This window comes from Falco naumanni, chromosome 7 (genome assembly GCF_017639655.2).
Source record: "Falco naumanni isolate bFalNau1 chromosome 7, bFalNau1.pat, whole genome shotgun sequence".
NCBI classification, from domain to species: Eukaryota; Metazoa; Chordata; class Aves; order Falconiformes; family Falconidae; genus Falco; species Falco naumanni.
The window spans coordinates 43,759,964-43,780,360 of record NC_054060.1 but is presented as its reverse complement, the minus strand read 5'-3'; the positions used below and the strand labels follow the sequence as shown (position 1 = coordinate 43,780,360).

At 45.2% G+C, this 20,397-nt stretch overlaps 1 non-coding gene across 1 annotated transcript; it reads right to left on the bottom strand.

The window, feature by feature from the left end:
• Positions 1-14,421: 14,421 nt before the first annotated feature.
• TRNAT-UGU lies at positions 14,422-14,494 on the bottom strand. The gene has a single exon. It is a non-coding gene; the product is annotated as a tRNA-Thr (tRNA).
• Positions 14,495-20,397: the final 5,903 nt, after the last annotated feature.

Below are 20,397 nucleotides of genomic sequence, written 5' to 3'. Positions count from 1 at the left end.
CTAAGCCCTGTATCACATCTGGATGTAATTCACTATATTTTTATACAACTTTCCTGAACGTTTCTAGGCTTCTTTATTAAAATATAATAATAGTCCTTTACTAATAAAAGCAGTTCAGACTGTTAAAAATGGGAGATCAGGTAACAGGTTCTATTCTTACCATGAAGTAAAAATACATCTTTAATAATAAATATTCTGTGACTAAAATGCTTCTTTTTGTATCAGCTTTCCTATGGGTCATTTTCTTTCAATAATCAAGGTCAGGGACAGCTACTAGACCATGCAAGATTAATCTGTCTCTCAGGAGGGTTTTATGTCTGATTTAGGTTCAAGTAGAAACTGATCTATAGATTCTGCTTGTAGCCTGCTGTCACAGAAATGAGGTTATTAGCAAGAGTCACCTAAGGGCTTGTCTAAAGGGACACTCAAAACAAGGGTAAGACTTCATCCAAAGGCAAACAGTACAAAGGCAGAACGCCTGTAATTAACAATGATTTAAGACAAAGGTGTAATGGCAGGTGACTGCCCTATGTCAAACAGCAAGTGTTATGACATCTTTGGCTTCTTAGATTCCTGTTCTCAGCTTAATAAGGGTGGAGGGCAGGGAAGGAAGGAATCTTCACTGTAAGTCCAAACGACAGCCCATATTCATTATGTTTGATTCAACAGCAAGGTGTTTTACCAAATTTGCTTCTGCATCTCCCATCACAGTAGTACTACCTACATTAGCAAAACAACTTTACATAAAATATCATTTGTTCTGTGGGCCTTGGAGGGGAAGAAGAGTAATGACAGGAGTCTAAAATTGCCATGCCAAGTTATCATTCAGCCAAAGCCATACTTAGCTGGAAAGGAACTGCAGTAGAAGAGGCAGCAGCTCAGCAGAAAGATATTAGAAAGCAGTCAAGAGGTCAAGGGGAAAGGGAAAAAGAAGCCTCTGGTTTTGCTCACTTCCAGCATTCTGAAGAAATTGTCTTCAGTGTCTCCTCCCTCAATTATTGGTAGCAATGACATAAATGTTAATGTTAAAAGAGTTTGTGAGGGTTTGTACTACAGGTTATGTTGACCAGGTTGTACTACAGTTTGTACTAGAGGTTAATGGGATGAGTAGGGTTTTTTTCCACTGTGCTGTATACTGGCTGAATGTCAAGGCACTAGAGAGATGCAGCCCTTGAGGTGCTACAGAGTTCACTATTGTTGATACCACTGCTGAGACCTCATTAGGGATGACCTGCAGCTCAGAAATTTGCTCGTGTGAATGTGCGCCTGATCTCTGGATTCAGCAGACTCATCTATCATTCCTCTGTAGCCCTTCTTTCTCTTTGTCCACCCAGCCTCAGCTGCTCTTGTGACTGACTAAAATTTCAATGAATACTTTCATCCACTTTAGGACAAGAGGGCCTCAGGTCTACTCTTTACAATATTGCAAGGTCCTGGCATTTGCCAATTTGCATGAAGCAAGCTATACTAGAATTTAAGTTTGAAAAACAGGCTATATATATTAGAAATTTAATTATAATAATCACAAGGACAGTGTTTTGAATAGTTCTCATGAGATAATTAGTTGATTGGCTTTTTAAAGCTTAACTGTTAATAATGTTATTGTCACAGATAGTAATTTGGAATGCAGCTAACAATCAGTGTAATTATATCCTTCACTCATTTTTTAATAGGTAAGCATTATCAAGATAACAGGTCTGATCATCCTTTGCATTAGTTGGCATGTTGCATAGTTATTGTGCTTTGGAAGCCTCAGGAAAAAACAAAACCTATCATTGTCTGCAAGGTTTCCTTTCCCCTGTTTTCTCACCACCACTCTTTGCTATCACATAACTCTTTGGTGCTAACTCAAATATGTCAGAAACCCTCTCATGCTTCTTTCAGGACAATACCTACTAGCTAGCATTAGAAAACACAGTTTCACATTGTAGGATCAGAAATGGGGGGATGTTCTGATGGATTTGGGGGGGGGGAGGGGGATTGACACACCTGAAAATTAAAGAAAGTTGAGGCAATATTAAGTGAAACAGGAATGATTGTGCATGGGAAGGTAATGAATTAAGATTTATACAATAACCTTGATTCACCCACAAAACAACAGTTTAACTGATTAGTTGAGATCTTTAGGAGTCTGAACAATTTTAGAACTTGTCTGCAGCTTTAACAAAACCACATCTCAGAAATTCAAGGCATGTGACAACCAAAGATGAGCACTGTGTCTAGAATAGTACTTAGTAACTTTCCACTCTGATGTTCCAGGCTAAAAAGCAGTGCCTTTTACCTTACCTTTAAAAATCAAGCTTGTGCAGACTTACAGTGTAAATCATGCTTTTAGTCTTGCACTTCACTGACATTCAGTGTCAATAGTTCCTTCTATCCATACACTTTTTACATATGGACTGATGGACTTGTCAACACTGAGAGCCAAATGCTGAAGTCCTTACTTTGCATCTAGCCAACATTTTCTCAGGATAAAGTCAGTGGGAGTTTTGAGGTAGGTATGAGTAAAATGCTGGCTGAGGATGCTGCCACAGAGCACAAAGTATAAGTGAATTGACAACGGTTTCATTTGAATGAAATACACTGAGCCAATGAGGCACAGCTGAACGAAGTAGGTCTCAAATTCTAGTAACTCAGTCCCACTGGACTTCAATTTTACCTGTTCAGTTACATGACTTTAATTCAATTGCATTAGGTAACTGCTGATGTCCTTTTGACTTAAGGAAATATGGCATAAATTTTATGAGACAAAACAATATAGATCTCACTATAATTTTATTTTACAATTTTATTTCTAACTTAAACTCTGTAGGCCATGGTGGGCAGCTGTATTTAGAAGTTTGGGGACTGCTGATAGCAAGAGAATACAGTTGGTTCAGGAAGGTTTATTAAAAAGCAGCCTTGGTAAATCGTTTAGCAGAGCATTGAGGATTAAGCAAACTACGCAGCCTGAATCCACATCATTTGCAAATCTGATGTTTGTAGAGGTCTCTGTATTGCCCAGACCTTTAGTGAACTATTTTTAGTGGCTAATTGTCCAGCTGCATTACATCTTCACCTAGATTCTCTTTCTTAGCCAAAAGGAAATTGAACCCCTGAGGAAGCAGAAAAACCCAAGCTGAATATTCAATGACATTAGAAATGCTGGAATAGTAGGATATAAATGTCTTGCAAAAAAAAAAAAGAAACTGAAAAATCATCACAGGAAAACCTATCTATTTTTAGGGGGGGCATTTTTTTAAAAGAAGATTGAACTTGTCTGTGGGAGTGTATTGAAAAAGCATATCTAAGGGCTTTTGGGATGGGATAAAGCAACAAAGAGATATAAATTAAAGACCAGCTTTTAAAAAGCAGATTAGAACAGTAAGAGATAAATGCAAATGAAGGGTCAAAGCAGCATGAAGCCAAGAGAGCAAGGATGTGTGGAAAGCCCACGGGAGGATGGAGGAATGGATAAAAGACATGCTGTATCAGAGGCTTGAGCTGTTACAGCAGCATCACGGAGGGCTGGATGAGATACGGGCTCCTGTCAGTGGTGGTTTAGGAGTATTAAGTTTGCCTGAACCGGGCTGACATTTCCTTAGATGTGTTTATCATCAACTCTGAGGCAGCTGGCCCCTGGCACTTTGCAGCTTTGAGGGGAGGAGCAAGAATTGATTCTTCCTGATTGATGTTGCTGTGCTTGATGCAGTCACTAATTCCTCTGCACAGCTGCACAGCAAGTTCCCTACATCCCTGAAGCACAGCTGGAACACAGCCTGTCTGCACTATATGGAGCAGTATACTGTAAAAGTCCCAGCTCATAAGGGACACGTATAATACTTCAGCAGTCTTCTTTTTCATCAGCTGGCTGGAAGGGAATTGAGTAAACATGCTGTCACGCTAAACAAGCTATGCAGTGGGGCAGAGAGACAAAAATCACAGTGAAAACCAGGCATTGAAAATCCCTGATTCTGTCTAATATCAAGGGGTTATCGGCACAGTTTCTATCAGGTCCAGCTCCGTGTTGAGATTTCTTCTCTGCTGCTCAGAACTTGGAATGTGGGCTATTTGTGTTAGCACTTTAATTATAATAACCTCACAGGCAATGTTTTGAAAAGCTTCACTGAACTAATTGGCTGACTGACATTTTTAAGTTAAACAAGCAGCAGTGGTATTGCAGCATGTCACAGCTAGCTCACTGTCTCCCGTTATATTTCTGTTGCTGTGCTTGCTCAGGACTGAAGATCTCTGTCAAACACTAACTCCTTTATCATCCACAGGGCCCACATTTTGGGTTTCTCCCTGGCTCAGATCTGGAACAGGTAAAACGCTTCACCAAGTGGGAAGCATGAGCCCAGAAGAACGAGCTCAGACTCACAGGTTGTGCATTGGACTCAGTGAGCTCAAGCTTCCAAAAACCAGCCAAAAGATACACTTGGAGCAAAGCATGAGAGGCTTAGTTTACACTGAAAAAGCCAGCCCATGGTGCTGGACACTGACTTGGATGTCAGGCTCCTGAAATCTAAATTGCTATATTTTCCCGGACATTGGTACATAACATGGACAAGTTACAGCTTGCTCAGGTATTTCACCATTTCTGAGAATCACATTGATGGCAAGACAAAAGTTGTCACACAGCCTTTGAAATATGGCTTGATTTTTGAAGAAAAGCAGACATGTTTCCCCTGTGAGTACACAGAGCAGGCAGCAAAGACACACCGCTCAGGCCAGTACCCAGCAGAAATGTTTTCAAGGGGCAACCAGGTGATGTTAGAATAGTCATGGCAGTGCTTCCCAGTTTTCATAGAATCATAGAATCATTTAGGTTGGAAAAGATGTTTAAGATCAAGTTCAACTGTTAGCCCAGGACTGCCAAGTCCATCACTAAACTGTGTCTCTAAGCACCACATCGATGAGTTTTTTAAATCCCTCCAGGGATGGTGATTCTACCACCTCCCCGGGAAGCCTGTTCCAATGCTTCACCACCCTTCCAGTGAAGAAATTTTTCCTAATATCCAATCCAAACCTTCTCTCTTCTCAAGGCTAATCATCCTCAGTTCCCTCAGCTGATCCTTGTAAGAATTGTTCTTCAGACCCTTCACCAGCCTTGTTGCCCTTCTCTGGACACGTTTCAGCATCTCTATGTCCCTCTTGAAGTGAGGGGCCCAAAATGAACACAGCAGTCAAGGTGAGGCCCAAGCAGTAATAAGTACAGTGGGGCAATCACTGCCCTAGTCCTGCTGTCCACACTGTTTCTGGTACAAGCCAGGATGCTCTTGGTCTTTGTGGCCACCTGGGCACACTGCTGGCTCATGTTCAGCCAGCCATCAACCAGCACCCCTAGGTCCTTTTCCACCAGGCAGATCTCCAGCCACTCTGCCCAAGCCTGTGGCATTGCGTGGGGTTGTTGTGACCTGGCACTGAGCCTTGTTGAACCTCATACAATCAGTATCAGCCCATCAACCCACCTGTCCAGATCCCTCTTCAGAGCCTTCCTACCTTCAAGCAGATCAACACTCCCCACCAACCTGGTGTCACCTGCAAACTTAATGAGGGTGCACTCAAACTCCTTGTCCAGATCATCAATAAAGATGTTAAACAGGACTGGCCCCAATACTGAGCCCTGGGGAGCACCACTTGTGACTGGCCATCAGCCAGATGTAACTCCATTTACTACCACTAGCTGGGCTTGGCTGACCAGGCAACTTTTAACCCAACATAGAGCACACCTGCCCAAGCCGTGAGCAGCCAGTTTCTCCAGGGGAATGCTGTGGGAGATGGTGTCAAAGGCTTTCCTAAGGTCCAGGTAGACAACGTCCACAGCCTTTCCCTCATCCACTAGGCACATCATCTTGTCACAGAAGGAGATCAGGTTAGTCAAGCAGGACCTGCCTTTCATAACCCCATGCTGGCTGGGCCTGAACCCCGATTGTCCTGCACGTGCCACGTGATGGCACTCGGGCTGATCTGCTCCATAACCTTCCCCGGCACCAAGGTCAGGCTGACAAGCCTGTAGTTCCCCAGATCCTCCTTTCTGCCCTTCTTGTTGATGAGCATCACTTTGACTAACCTCCAGTTTGCTGGGACTGTTGATGATGGAGAACAGCTTGGTGAGCTCCTCCACCAGCCCCCTCAGCACCCTTGGCTGGATCCCATCCAGCCCCACAGACTTGTGCACATCTAAGTGGAGCAGCAGGTCACTAACCATTTCCTCCTGGACTGTGGGGACTTCATTCTGCTCCTCCTCATCCACACCTTCCAGCTCAGGGGGCTGGGTACCCAGAGGGAAGCTGGTCTTGCTATTAAAGACTGAGGCAAAGAAGGCATTAATTACCTCAGCCTTTTCCTTATTCTTTGTGGCAACGTTTCCCACTGCATCCAGTCACGGATGGGGGTTATCCAGGTTATCCTTGGCCCTCCTTTTGTTTCTATGTATTTGTAAAAATATCTTTTGTTATCTTTTACGGCAATGGCCAGCCTGAGTTCTAGCTGGGCTTTCACCTCTCTAATCTTTGCCCTGCACAACCTCACAGCATCCTTATAGTCCTTCAGAGTTTCCTTCCCCTTCTTCCAAAGGTGGTAAACTCTCCTTTTTGCCCTGAGTTCCAGCCAAAGCTGTCTGTTCAGCCAGGCTGGTCTTCTTCCCCACCAGCTTTTCTTTTGCCATATGGGGACAGCCTGCTCCTGTGCCTTTAAGACTACCTTTCTGAAGAATGCCTGGCCTTCCTGGACCCCTTGGCCCTTCAGAACTATCTCACAAGGGACTCTGTCAACCACTGATGTCAGGACAGGAACCCTTTTGTTCCTGATATTCTGCTGGTAAGGATCCTGCAGTTATGAAGCAGTTAATTATAACACCTGAACAAGCTTTTTTTGCCCAATAAATCCTGCCTCGCAAGTTAAAAAAATCTAGTAGACTCAAAAGGCCCTTCTTTGCAAGGTGAAGTGAACACACACATCTGATTGCCGTGGAGATCTGCTGCACATGCACTGTGATTTTAATTTTTAAAGTTTTAGACATAGTAATGGCTGCTATTATTCATTGAAAGAGGACCCAAATATACCAGCATTTCCATCAGCCTCATGGGAGAATAGATCTGCAGAGCCCAGGAAACTCTTTAATATAAGGAAAAATATAAAAATCTTAGGAAGAAAACCCCCTTTTGTTCAAAACATGAAAGAAGCAGGGAGAGCTTTCTCATATACTGCTCCTTAGTAGCCTGCTGACGGGAAGGGTACATTACCAAACGCAGGGCTCTCTGCACCAGAAAGCAAAACTCTTTAATTCACAAAAAATATTTACAGTTTAACTGAGTAACGATCAAAAAGCAGTGAACAGTTTATAATACAGATAACACCCAGAATGATAGCTGGATGCAAATAGTATTGCTTTCTTGCAAATCCAAGATTTTAAAATAAACTTACGTACTGAAGATCATCTGGTTTTACTCTTCCAACTATTAGTAGTCTTCATGGAAGCCCACTTCTGCAAGTATAGTAGGTACTCTTTAATGTAGCCAGTTCCTGGGATTATTTTCACCTTGCTTCTACAACAAAACAAGTTACAAGTAGTAAAATAAACATGCACATCCCAAGTTCTTATACAGATAACTCTAAAATGATGAGCCCAATGTGATACACACATTACTCAATGCTTTAAAAGTTATAAATAGCTAAGGAATTTCTAATGACAAGGAAAGTCTCTCATGGATTACACTTCAGTGTCTTAAAGTTAAGCTTTCTCATGTTATTTACTTTGTTTTAAAAAACACTCAGTGCTTTCAGTGTAAATTAAGCATATAGACTCTACATCAGGGGTCCTCAAACTACAGCCCGCGGGCCGGATACGGCCCCCCAGGGTCCTCAATCCGGCCCCCGGTATTCACAGAACCCCCCGGCCCCGCCCCCCCCCCCCCCCCCCCCCCCCCCCCCCCCCCCCATGCCCGGGGTTGGAACCAAGCAGCCGCAGATGACTGCCTGCCACTTCATCTGCGCGCTGGCCCGCTGGTTAAAAAGTTTGAGGACCCCTGCTCTACATCACTGTCTTGAGGAAGCCTCTACAGAAGGATGTGATCAAATTTAAATTATAGTATCTTTATTGCATAGTTCAACTGTATGGGTTTTCAATGCTGTGTTTTACCAATCTAAAAAAATATTAGCATGTTGGTAGAGACTGCTGTCTCTATACAGCTGCTACATGCAGTGATAAATACTCGTCCTTGTGGGTTTGTTTCTCATTAATTTCTATTACAAAAGGCTTTCGGTATGGATTAAAGTTCTTGCTGTGGTGATGTGATCAGCAGTAGCAGTCCTCTGAAGGGAATGAGCAGACATTCATAGCCTCTTTTCAGGAGGGAACGTATCTTGATTTGAGACTGTTTACATGTACAGGCACCATGGTCATTAGTAAGTCTCACAGATGCAGCAGAGGGATTGCAAGCAACAGCATCCTTGTCCAAAAATAGTCTGTAACTTGGTGAGCAAAATGAACAGCTCCTCTGTTTATCTTCAGAAGGAGTGAATGTGCTTTACTTGTGAGAAGCCTATGCACAGGGTCTGTGAGGTAACCAGATGTATGTGGATGGGCAGTCAGATACCTGCAGCATTAGTTAGTGTTCTGCCTGCACTGTTGTCAGCAGAGCAGTTTCTCTGCTTTGACTAGAGGTTGACCCAGTTGGTACCAACCTTATTTTACAGTAAAAGTTCTCCATTTACAGTCTACATATGAATTTATGTTCATGTTCATATGAAATTATGCAACTAGATACATTTAAAGAACCTGTCCTAGAGAAGTAGGCAGGAAAGCTGAACTTACTTTTAATTTTTCGTAATACTTCAGTGTTACATTTCTAAATTTGATTTAAGCTTCACCTTTTCCCTAAGACTAGTTCTACTTACAGACTAATTTTTGGTCACCTGAAAGCCAGAATAATCTGAAAAGTCCATCAAGTTTAGTGATGTCAGCAGGGATTTTTTGCCTATACGTAAGATACATAGATTCTAAATTAACAGTGCTTCATCCTTCCTGAACTCAAGCTCTCTTGCTGTTTTTCATCCATTCTCAAACCATAATAAATTACACACACACACAAGATTTTAAAAGGACCCTCCCTTTTACTGCTCTGTGCATTTCATTGTATTCAAACCTATTGTATTGTGCCTAGATTCTATACTGTCAGAACCTGGTGTTCCCATCATTAGATTATAAACTGCATGGAAAAAAGGCCATTTTTTTATCATAGGCAACATCTCTCTACTGAAGTGCACATCAAAACCTATAGACAGATGTCGATATTAAAATATAAGCAAGATTAGTATCACTTATTGCATTGTTAGTTAAATATCTTGGGAAGCTGCAATGAGAAATTTGTTTACTTTTCTTCTATTTTTCAAGTGTTAGGAAAAATTCCCTGAAAATATAGGAAACATTATTTTTCTTTAAAACCCAAGAGTCACTCTTGTGGTGAGCACTGAAGGATTTCATTCATCTGCACTTTCTCATTACCAAAGATGTCCCTGTTCTTTTTAAGCATCCTTATTCATATGCTAACATCACAGTAAACAACATCCAGACAAGAAGCCAAATGGGTTCATTAGTTGTCCCTCCATCCATAGCTAACCAGCTCAGAAACACAGTCTTTTGCCAAGAATACCAGTAAGCACAGATTTATCTACTGTTACTCCCCTGTGAAGATTGCACTGCATCATCATTCAAAGTCCTAAAACATTGAGTTCTCACTTTGTCTGGGAATGCATTTGGCCTGCATCTGGTCTTGAACAGCTGTATTTAAATTATTTTCTTTTAAAAGGGAGAGATTTATTGATAGAGGATGAGGAAAAGTCACAAGGAGACAGCTTGGTTTGGAGGTCAGAATATACTAGACTGGATCAATATTATAGCTGGTGATTGTGGTGTTCAGAGTTCCTTCTACCCACCTTTAAAGGACTCTTTAATGGCACCCTATGAAAGAAACTCCACACAAAGTAACAGCACCATTAAACTTGTAAAAATAAGTGATCAGGCATCAAAGTGTGGAACATCCTGGAAAAGCCTGACTAGGAGCATAATAATAAGCTTGTCATGCACAAGTAATAAGTAATAAGTATGATAATATAATGGGTTTTTATTTATTAATTAATTAATTATTAATTATTAATGATAAATTATTAGTTTATTAAATAATTAATAATAAAATAAGTAATAAGCTTGTCATGCACAAGGAATTTTGTCTTGTTTTAGCAACCAGAAGAACATAAAGTAAAAGAGCAATGTCTGACTAAAAATAGTATCTTTAGAAGACAAACACATTTTTTGGTTTGGTGTTACTGTTAACACCTTAGCCTATTACAAGTAAACATTTTCACCCTTCATTGAAGACTGTCTTGATGGCTGTATTTGCATCAGGTGATGGGAAAAAAAAAAAGTCTCAGCTTTCACTTTTTGGCTTTACCTCACTGGCACAAATACAAAATCATCAAACTTTAAGTACTTGCAGAAAGTCCAGAAACACAAGTCAGAATTTCTTCATTCTTTTCTGACTAAACAAACAGAAACATTCTTTATTAATCTTAGATTTTGAAAGTGCTTGGAGTTTGGTGGGAGAGAGGTTGGTTGGGGTTTTTAGAAATGTATAATGTTTTGGCAGCATCTGTACAATACTAAAGCATGTGGAATATTGAAAGGGTTTACGTTTCATTTTTTCTCTGCTGGCTAAACCAGTTTCACAGTCATTGACTTCCATTCCCTATTCCCGTTGTCAAAAATGATATCACACTGCAGTAACTTATGCTTAGATATGTCAATTTTTGTTACATATCTGGAAAGAAAAATAGTGGACTCGTGAAGAAAACAGCCTCTTCTTGTGCAAGGCCTCCTGCTGTTGAACTGAGCGAGATGGATATAAATTTCCTGGAAAAAACATAATAAGGAGAAATATTTCTGAGATGAGCTCAGAATGCCTTGCAGGGATGGCAAGGTTTGTGTCTTTCCAGACGCTGGGGTAATTCTCAGGGGCTCTGCTAGCAGTCCAAAATGAAAACACAATTAGTACCATCCAGGCCCCTCACCACTTTGGAGAAACAAACCGTAAAGGCATTTTGTAGTGATATCACCAATGACTGTACCACTGGACCTAGTGAAGGTTACCCCAGCCTTTTTGAGCAAAGCTTTGACATGTTTCTCACCTTCTGTAACTACAGCGACTAATGAAGCTTCCTTTATAGCAAGAAATGGAGTGCAGATGACATCGCATGTAGAGGATGGAAGAAATTTTGGGGTCACTCCTTGGCTGGGATCAGGCAATGGTGTATTGGTGTCCCACGGGGGATGGAGAAGGCAGGGGAAAAAGCGCTCAGGTGCGGCCTGGCCACACCTCCTGCGCTCCACTCAGGCATGTGTCTGCACGCCCCGGCGGCGGGGGAGCTGCTACCGGCTGCTCGGGCCGCACGGCAGCGCTAAGCCGGGTCCCACGGGCAGGCGCGGAGCGGCGCCGCCAGCCAACTAGCCCGAGCCCGGGGCCGTACGGCCGCGCTCGCCGAGGGGACCGCACACGGCGCTGCCCCCAACCCTGTCCCCTGCTGCGGCACCTGCTGGAGCCGCCAGTCACCCCGGCCGACAGGGACAGCAGGACAGCCGAACCAGTGTGTAAGACTCTTCTTACAATACTGCTATTTTACAACAGGCCACATTTAACTGTAATGAATGTCTTTGGAAAATAAAAATTCAGTCACATCAGGAGAAAACTCGGCACGTCAGGCAGCACGCAGCAGCGCGCCCCGTCCTCCGCCCGCCCGGCACTGAGGCGGGCTGCACCCCGAGCCCCTCAGCGGCACGTGCTGGGGCGGGTCGCGCCCGCCGCAGGGCCCAGCCGCAGCACTGGCCGGCGAGGGCGTCGCAGATACAGGCCTCTGGGAAGCGAGGGCGCAGCGCGGCCCCTTGCCCCTTCGCTCGCCGCGGCTCCCCCTCCTTTCTGCTTGTTAGCACCGACGCCGCGCTCTCTGGGCGCAGTTTGCAGGTGCCCCGGCGGCCTCCGCTGCCCCCGAGCGCTGCTCCCGCGCGCGGGAAGCGCCGGGCGGGCGCGCGGCGGCGAAAGGCAGGCTCTCCCTCTGGAGGCCTGCGGCAGCATCGCCCGCCGCTTACGCAACCAGCGCGCGCCGCGGGCGGGAAGGGCGCGCGCGCCGCGGGCGGGAAGGGCGCGCGCGCCGCGGGCGGGAAGGGCGCGCGCGCCGCGGGCGGGAAGGGCGCGCGCGCCGCGGGCGGGAAGGGCGCGCGCGCCGCGGGCGGGAAGGGCGCGCGCGCCGCGGGCGGGAAGGGCGCGCGCGCCGCGGGCGGGAAGGGCGCGCGGGTGGCGCCGCGGGCGGGGTGCGGGGGTGGCGCCGCGGGCGGGAAGGGCGCGCGCCGCGGGCGGGAAGGGCGCGCGCCGCGGGCGGGAAGGGCGCGCGCCGCGGGCGGGAAGGGCGCGCGCCGCGGGCGGGAAGGGCGCGCGCCGCGGGCGGGAAGGGCGCGCGCCGCGGGCGGGAAGGGCGCGCGCCGCGGGCGGGAAGGGCGCGCGCCGCGGGCGGGAAGGGCGCGCGCCGCGGGCGGGAAGGGCGCGCGCCGCGGGCGGGAAGGGCGCGCGCCGCGGGCGGGAAGGGCGCGCGCCGCGGGCGGGGTGCGGGGGTGGCGGCGCGGCGGGAAAGCTGAGGTGAGGCGGCGCGGGTCTCACGCACGCTGCTACGCGGCGGTAACAGCACACGCAGCAGCCTGTCAGCCTTTGGAAAAGCCTCTGTGACAGCTCATATATATATATATATATATATATGGCTGTGACAAAAGGGAATAGCTGAACCCTATTCCGGTGATGTGTCGTGGATGTGGGGAACACAGCAGCCAAGCATTGCACGCTTGTGCTTCCTTTCAACAGCTGAAGCGCCATAGCCCTGTCCTCTGTCCGCAGATGTCAATGACGCTGGGCTGTGCCAGACCTAACTGCAGGGGCAGTTCCTGCAGGTTCGTTCTGGGTGATCCTGCAAGAGACTAAACAAACTACACAGCCCTTACAAGCAGAGGCCTGACTGCTGGCTTCTCAAGACTGCCTGTAGCATTCCAGGGGTCTGATAATGCTCTGGTTGGCCATGGTGAAACCCAGCGCCCTGTCAACAGAGAAGCACTGTATCCAGCCTTCGTCCAGACCCCTCCTGAGAGAACAGATCCTCTCAAAGGATGGGTTTTATCACCACCTCCGTGAACCTGCTGCAAGGACGCTGTGAGGACTGCTGAGCTGAGGAACTGGCTACAATGATAGTCAACTGGTAACAGTGAGATTAGGACCAAGCACTGTGTTCCCAGATGGGATGGGGAGGCAACACTGCAAAGAAGGAGTCATTCCAAGCAAATTCCTATGTGCAAGAACCCCAAAGCACAGCAAATTCAAATGTTTTTTGGATGTCGTGGTATAGCATGACATAAGGGGGAAACAGCCTGTCAGCCCCATGCTCCTCTCACCATGGCAATGACTGTACACCACCACAGCTTTGATCTACTCTCAACAGAACGGAGGCTGGTGAGAAGCTGTGATAGGAGCCAGGAGGGTGTAACAGGGGCTGCAGTACTACGCCACAGCCCACGCATCGTTCTGCAGCCTCCCGCATGCGGAGCAACAGCCCCCAGCAGCAGCCTGTGTGTTCAACAGCTCTGCCATGGTTTGAGCACCTTGCAACATGTGCGCTGCAGATGTCCTTTCCCCTCACCAAAGCGTATGTATTAATTTCCCTGCTTGATGTTGGTAACGATTGCTGGGGTGTTTGTGGTGCTAGAACCTAAAAGCCTTGCTTATAACATTTCTGAAACAAAAAAACCAAAACAAAACAAAAAACAAAACACCCAAATGTGTATTTTTAAAGTGTGGTGCTCAATAGGACTTGTGTGGATGTTTCTAGCTCTTTCTACAACCTAAAAAAAAAAAAGGCAAAGAATTATTACACCTCCTCTGTCCAGCCTCAAGCACAGGAATAAAACCAACAGCTCCAGCTTGCCTGACAAGCTGTGAAGAGTCAGATAATCCTGTCCAGCTTATTCTCCACTCAGGGGCAATTTGTTCCTTTAAACCCCTCAGCAGCCTTTTGCCAAAGCTCCCATCAGGGAGATTGTGCTGTGAGCTGTACAAATATTTACTCAACCATCCCCACGCTGCTTCCCAAAGAGCTTATTGTTGTCCCCCCCACTCCCCTGCCAGCACAAACCACAGCCATGAGTTAATCTGGTTAATGCTCAGATTTTACCGTGTTTGTTTCCGAAGTGGTCCCCCTACTACAAGGCGACGGAGCCCGCACGCGCGCTCTGGTCCGCCGCCACCACAACACCCCAAAACCAGGCTCGTGTATGCTGCGGGGGGCAGCGCGACGTGGGGAAAGAAAAAGAAAAAAGAAACAACAACAAAAAAAAGGGGGGGAAAAAACCCAAGGCCCCAGCGAGGATCGAACTCGCGACCCCTGGTTTACAAGACCAGTGCTCTAACCACTGAGCTATGGAGCCTCCGCTCAAAACAATCTACGCCTGCCCCTAACCCGCGGTCGTGCGCCTCCCCTTGCCGGGCGCCCCGCGCCGCCCCGCCCTCACCCCGCCCGCCCGCCGCCGCTGCGCCGGCCCCGGGGGGAAGGGCCCGCCCTGCAGAGCGGCGCAGCGGCCGCCGCCGGGAGGAGCCCGCGGCCCGCCGGCAGCCGCTCCCGGCGCGGCGGGAGGCTGGCGGCTGCCCTGCAGCAGGCGGGCGCTCGCGGCGCTTCCAAGCCGCGGCTGCGTGGGGCGCGCCCGGCCCGCGGGGGGTGGTCCCTGGGGCGTTTGCAAAACCAAGAAATAAAGCTGGTCGGCAATGCACGCATCCAGCCAAGCCAAAAAAGACCACAAGAGGAGAAATCAGGAGCAGGTGAATGTTTGAAATGCAGCCTGATTCTTACAGGTTAGGTGAAAACTTGCCGTGACAAAGCTGTGTAAGACGGTGCGGGGTGCTTTTCTCGGAAGAGGCTGGGTAGTCTTGGGAAGTTAGAGAAACGGTGCTGAAGGACAGAGGTGCTGCGCCCCGCGGGGCTCTCTAAGCACCACTTGCTGCGTGGCTCCCCTGGGCAACACTAAACATTAGCCTTAGAGAAGATCTCTAACTTATTCTCTCACCGGGTACCTGCAGGCCATCATCGCAGGGGTTATGGAGTTCAGAGCCAGAAGGTGGAAGCTTCAGCTAATAGCTAAAAGGTGGATGGCAGCAGTGCTGTAGGACCCGTTTTAAGTGTACTGCATCCAGTGCTGGTGCTGGATATCATCACCCCTAGTGGCACACATTAAAGCAGATGCCTTAAGAAGAGCTTCAATTGCTTATGGCTGGCCTGAGGTTTTGTTTGCAGGTAAAATTATTTAAATTCCAGACGTATGCCTTTCAGAAAGCAGTATTCAGGGCCCTGTCTTGATTCTGTAGCAACACCTATTTCTATAGAATTCAGACTTGGATCAGTGGGTGGGAAACGGATGCAATGGGATAGCTCATAAACCTGCCTTGGCTTAGAGAAGTCTTATAAAGAATGTTATTCAATAGAAATAAATCCCAAAGTCCACAGCGGGATCAGGGTCTGCAATAGTCTGGGTGCTAGATGTATAAATATGTGATTTCTGCCCAAAGAGTTTTCCTATCAAAGGATTTTCTCACATTAACCCCCTGATAGTTTGTAATAAATGACAGCAGTAAAATTTGAAATTAAACTCTGAACAATTATTGCTGACTCTTGGAAAACAAAGCTCCATGGGGCAGCTAGATAGTAGATACTGAGCAACAGGGGGGAGGTCCATTTTCTTCACTGAATGATATTCATTACATGGGTTTGAATTCAAATTATTGTGAAAATATTCAGTGAAGATAAGTTTAAATCCATTAAGAGTGTCCTCTTAATTCTGTATTAACTCTGGAAATAACAAGAAAGTCTAAGATGTATTTCTAGTCATCATGACAAAGACAGTCTTCTTAAAATTACAGGTACATCTATTAATTAGACATTATTTGCTGTGTTGTTTCTTGCTAAGGACATGTTTCCTTTGAGATACTATACTTGATAATAAGCAGGTTGCTTCAGTCTTCAAAGCTGTGATAACTGCCAGTGGCAGCTTTGATGCTTTTCTAGATGGCATTGAGGAATCACAGCAGAAAACTTTATAATAGATGTGTTTGTGCATGTGTGTGTCTATGTGCATGCGTCTAATGCAATGGAAGTTTAAGAAAGCAATGTTGCAGAAAACGAAAGGTGTGCATGTTATTCACTATCAAGATAATGTTGACATGATTAGTTGTTACACCTTGGGAAACAAAAAATCTTATTACCTTGTAAAAGATCTTGCAATTTTCTCATGCATGCCTCTTTTCACAGTCAGCCTGAGTTGCCACATGCCCATTTGAACTTGGGAAAGTCAGTGAAATCCCCACTGGAGACTGTCATGCAGGTTCATCAATGCACAAGCAGTCCAGAACATATTTAAGCATTACTTAAAAAAACCCAGAAAAACTCCCAAAAAGCCCAACAAAAAAAAACCCCAAATTTTATGAAAAGTTATTATTTGTTACCATACTGTTCTCTTAAAACTCTGTTGTGTTCTTCTGCTACTGCACATCACTGCTAAGGCAGAACAACCAGAAAATATTTCAGCAAGGTTTTTTAAGTCCTCAAGAGGATGGACCTGTCACTCCTAGGGCAAGAGCTGCCCCAGATTCCAGCTACAGGACAAAGGGACCCTCGTTGAACAAGAATAATTCTACTGGGATTAGTATTTAAAACCCTTACACCCTTAAGAAGTACAGTCCTCAAGAACTAATGGGCACTTCCACTGATTAAATTAACCTGGGAAAAGCAGACAATTGTCCACTGGAAGAAACATGATACAGAACACAGCTGATTCTTTAGGAGCTGAAACTCACAAAGACAGGATTGAACAAAACCTGTGTGAGGGCTGGCAGCACAGCTGCGGCAGTTGGCACTTACCTTCTCACTTCAACAGGGACTGACTGCTGGAGTGAAAGATATTTGCCTTCCCTCAAACACCAAAAGAAATAATCAGCTGTGATACATGAGAAGGACAAAACTGAAAGTGACAGCACTTATCAATGGGAGGAGTGAAGTATTTTCTGCATTCTTCAAAGGGAGCATTATCAAAAAACCCCACAATGATAATTAAAAATAAATTCTTACCTCTCTTATCATCATCTTAAGTGACTGACTGTAAGGATTTGAAAGCTTGGCTTTTTCTCTCCTTTCTATCTCTTTATTTACAGCAATAAACCAACACTGACTAGTTTTCGTTTGGTCCTGGAAGACCTGCACAAAACCCCAATAGTAGGGATACTGAATCTTGATCGAGCAGTTATTTAGTCTGAAAATGAATGGTAAGGTCAGAGGTGTCTGAATTCAAGATAAGAGAATGGACTCAGTTCTCAAAGCGCAGTTAATTGTGTTTTAAAGTTTTCATGTGCTGGCACTTTGTTGCTATGTTCACATCACTTTAGGGAATGTACAGATCACCTCTAAAAACCCCTCTGATTACTATGGAAATAAGAATCAACAAATAAACCAATAAATTATTCACATTCCTACCAGTACTCTTCTCCTTCTCTACACTGCTCTATTTTATCTCTCCCCCGCATCTTTCAAAGACATTTTCAGAGATGAACCAATATCTACTTGACAATATTCCTTTAAACACATATTCTTATTTCACCCCAATATTACTGAATATGTCATCTTTTTATAATAGAGGGCGATTCTTTGCATATGAAATCTAAAAATGCTTGTCTAACTTAAGCTACCAGAATCTATTATTGCAGTAATCACTCCCTCACTAAGTCTGTACATCAGTGCCTGAGCTGGGAAACCCTCCATTTCTTCAGTGCATTAGTATTGACAAAGCTAGTCCTTCAAATACATTTTTAATAACCTTTTTATATGGTGCAATATCACTGAAAGTTCACTGCATTTATTTTTGTCAGTTCAGAATGGTGGGATTTCATGTGAAAGGACTGAAAAGATTTTTCTGTTAGTGCTCTTCATTTTAAGGGCCCCAGAACATTAATGCTGTGAACATTAATATTCTGGCCTGGTAAGTAATCTGGTTCTGCTCATATTGCAGTTGGGCTAATGGAAGAAACCAGAAAAGTAGCTTTGTGTTGTGGATCAGGAACACTGCCAAATTGCAGGGATCTCCTCCATGGTTGATGATTTCTCTTTCTTTTTGGATTTTTTTAAATGTCATTATAGCAGAATGGTGCCATAGGCTGCCTTTCATGTTACCTGAGACATCAAAGGGAGGTACTGAGGACCTGCCTTTTAACCGTTTTTCACCTTTTTCAAGCACTGACATTCACAACTAATGAGTCCAACATACTGCAAAAAATAGCATCCCTGCCCATGAGTGGCATCCTAGCCTTTATTGTGTCAGAAGCTCCAGCTTACAGCTTTCAAGCTCTTAGAAGCTTTGAGCCTCAGTCTAGTCACATCTAGCCATGCGGTAGACATACCCGTCCGTGCCTTGGACCACGGGCTGGTCCTGCTCCTGAGCTCACCAGGTCATGGCATGGGTTAGGACCCACAACACAAGGCTGTGAGTGGGTGCAGCAGTGCCTGACAGCATATTCCTCCATTACATTGCACCCAGCTGCCTCTATCCCACAGCAAAACCTCCTGCACTGGGCAAGTGAGGTGCCAAAGCAGAAGGTTCCTGCTGGAGCCATGATGCAAATGTCTGACCAGCAAGTCTCCTGGCAACAAGAAGGAGACAAAGTCCAAAGGGATGAGTTTGCAGGGTCAGCATGTGAGGCTCCAAAGATCCGCTCCAGCCAGGTGCCTAAATTCCCACCAACATAAGGGAAGAACCAGCTCGTAAGAGATGAAGTTGCATGGTCATATCTCTGAAGCTGTGTGCACTTCAGGAGACATCAGTGGGGCTGACACTGACCAGGAATCTTCCTGGAAATCTGAGCAGATGAGCCAAGGAATAAATTGATTTGCCCTACACATTTACAACATTGCTTACCGTTTTGGTCCCTTGGTCAGGGGTGAGGTCCTGGAAAGGGGACATGCCTCTTCTGTGAATCAACAAAGGATTTTAACATCATCCAGTATCCTTCAAGAACATGAAATTAATTTTCCAGCTGTCACTCACAATCAATCTATTCATGCAGAGGGGTAATATTTTGTTCTCTCACGGTACACAGCTATGAAGATCACCTGTGTATTCACTGTGCCAGTCTGTTTCCTGAGCAAAGAAGGAATTTCCCAGGAGTGGACCAAGACTGCTTCCTGCAAAAGGACTGCCACAGTCTCTTTGTTTCCCATCGCAATAAAAAACACATCCTTTTATATTTCCCTTTCCTTGTTTCTTTCTATATTCACTTCCATTATTGGTTTATCTTTTCATTAGGAGGGTAGGCCAGGAAGAAGGCTCACTGGGCAGCTCCGTCGTGTGTATGAAATAATACTGTAGCAATGAAAACAACCAAAGCAAGTGATTTTTTTTAGTAGGCAAGCTGATAGGAAATGAGTTCCCTATAGGAAAGAGCTGGAGGGGAGTGGAGTTCATGAGATTTTCCACACCATTTCTTAGCTATCTGGTTAGGAACAGGCATCAAGCTACAGCAAGGGTCAACAGGTAATTTTTTCTGACACAGAGTGCATGCTGCTCATGCCATTAAACCACATCAAGGTAATGCAGTGAATATTACACTGACTTGCCAAACTGCATTAACCGTAATGCTTTCTCTCCAAGACTTTAAGGTGATGCCTTTTGGAATAATAGCTGCATGAGGCTGCTGGGAAATCTGACCGAGTATTAGCATCTTTGCAAAGGCTGGAATCCTTCAGCCTTGAAGCAGGAAGAAAAATCTCCCTGTGAACAAGGACCCTAATATTCATATAAAATACCATATTAGACATTCAAAAGGGACAAGAATCGGTTATTAAATGAAATACAGCACCTCATCAACAGCAGAGCAGGACTGGTTTTCCCTAAAAAAGAAAGAAACAATCAAAACCTTTAATATGATTTCAGACAATCCTGGCTGTAAAATCAATGTGGGGATCTGTCTCATCTATAACTTCTATTTTGCACAGTGCAATACTGTAAGGAGTAGAACCATCTCACTCTGCCATTCCTATGGAAACGTTATTGGGCATTATTAGAAGACCAGAAAAGTACGACAGTCTCTTTGAGAGCCCTGAAAGCAAAGGCCCATATCAGTTTATATGGAATTTCAATGTAGCCAGTATATTTCATCACAAGCCATATCATATCTCCAAATTCCTCAGTTATTTTCACTATTTAGGCACGGGCATTATCACATCTTTCACTCCTGCTTTTGATTTCAGCTGAATACATCACTCTACCTACTTTTATATTGACACCCTCCTGTGAAA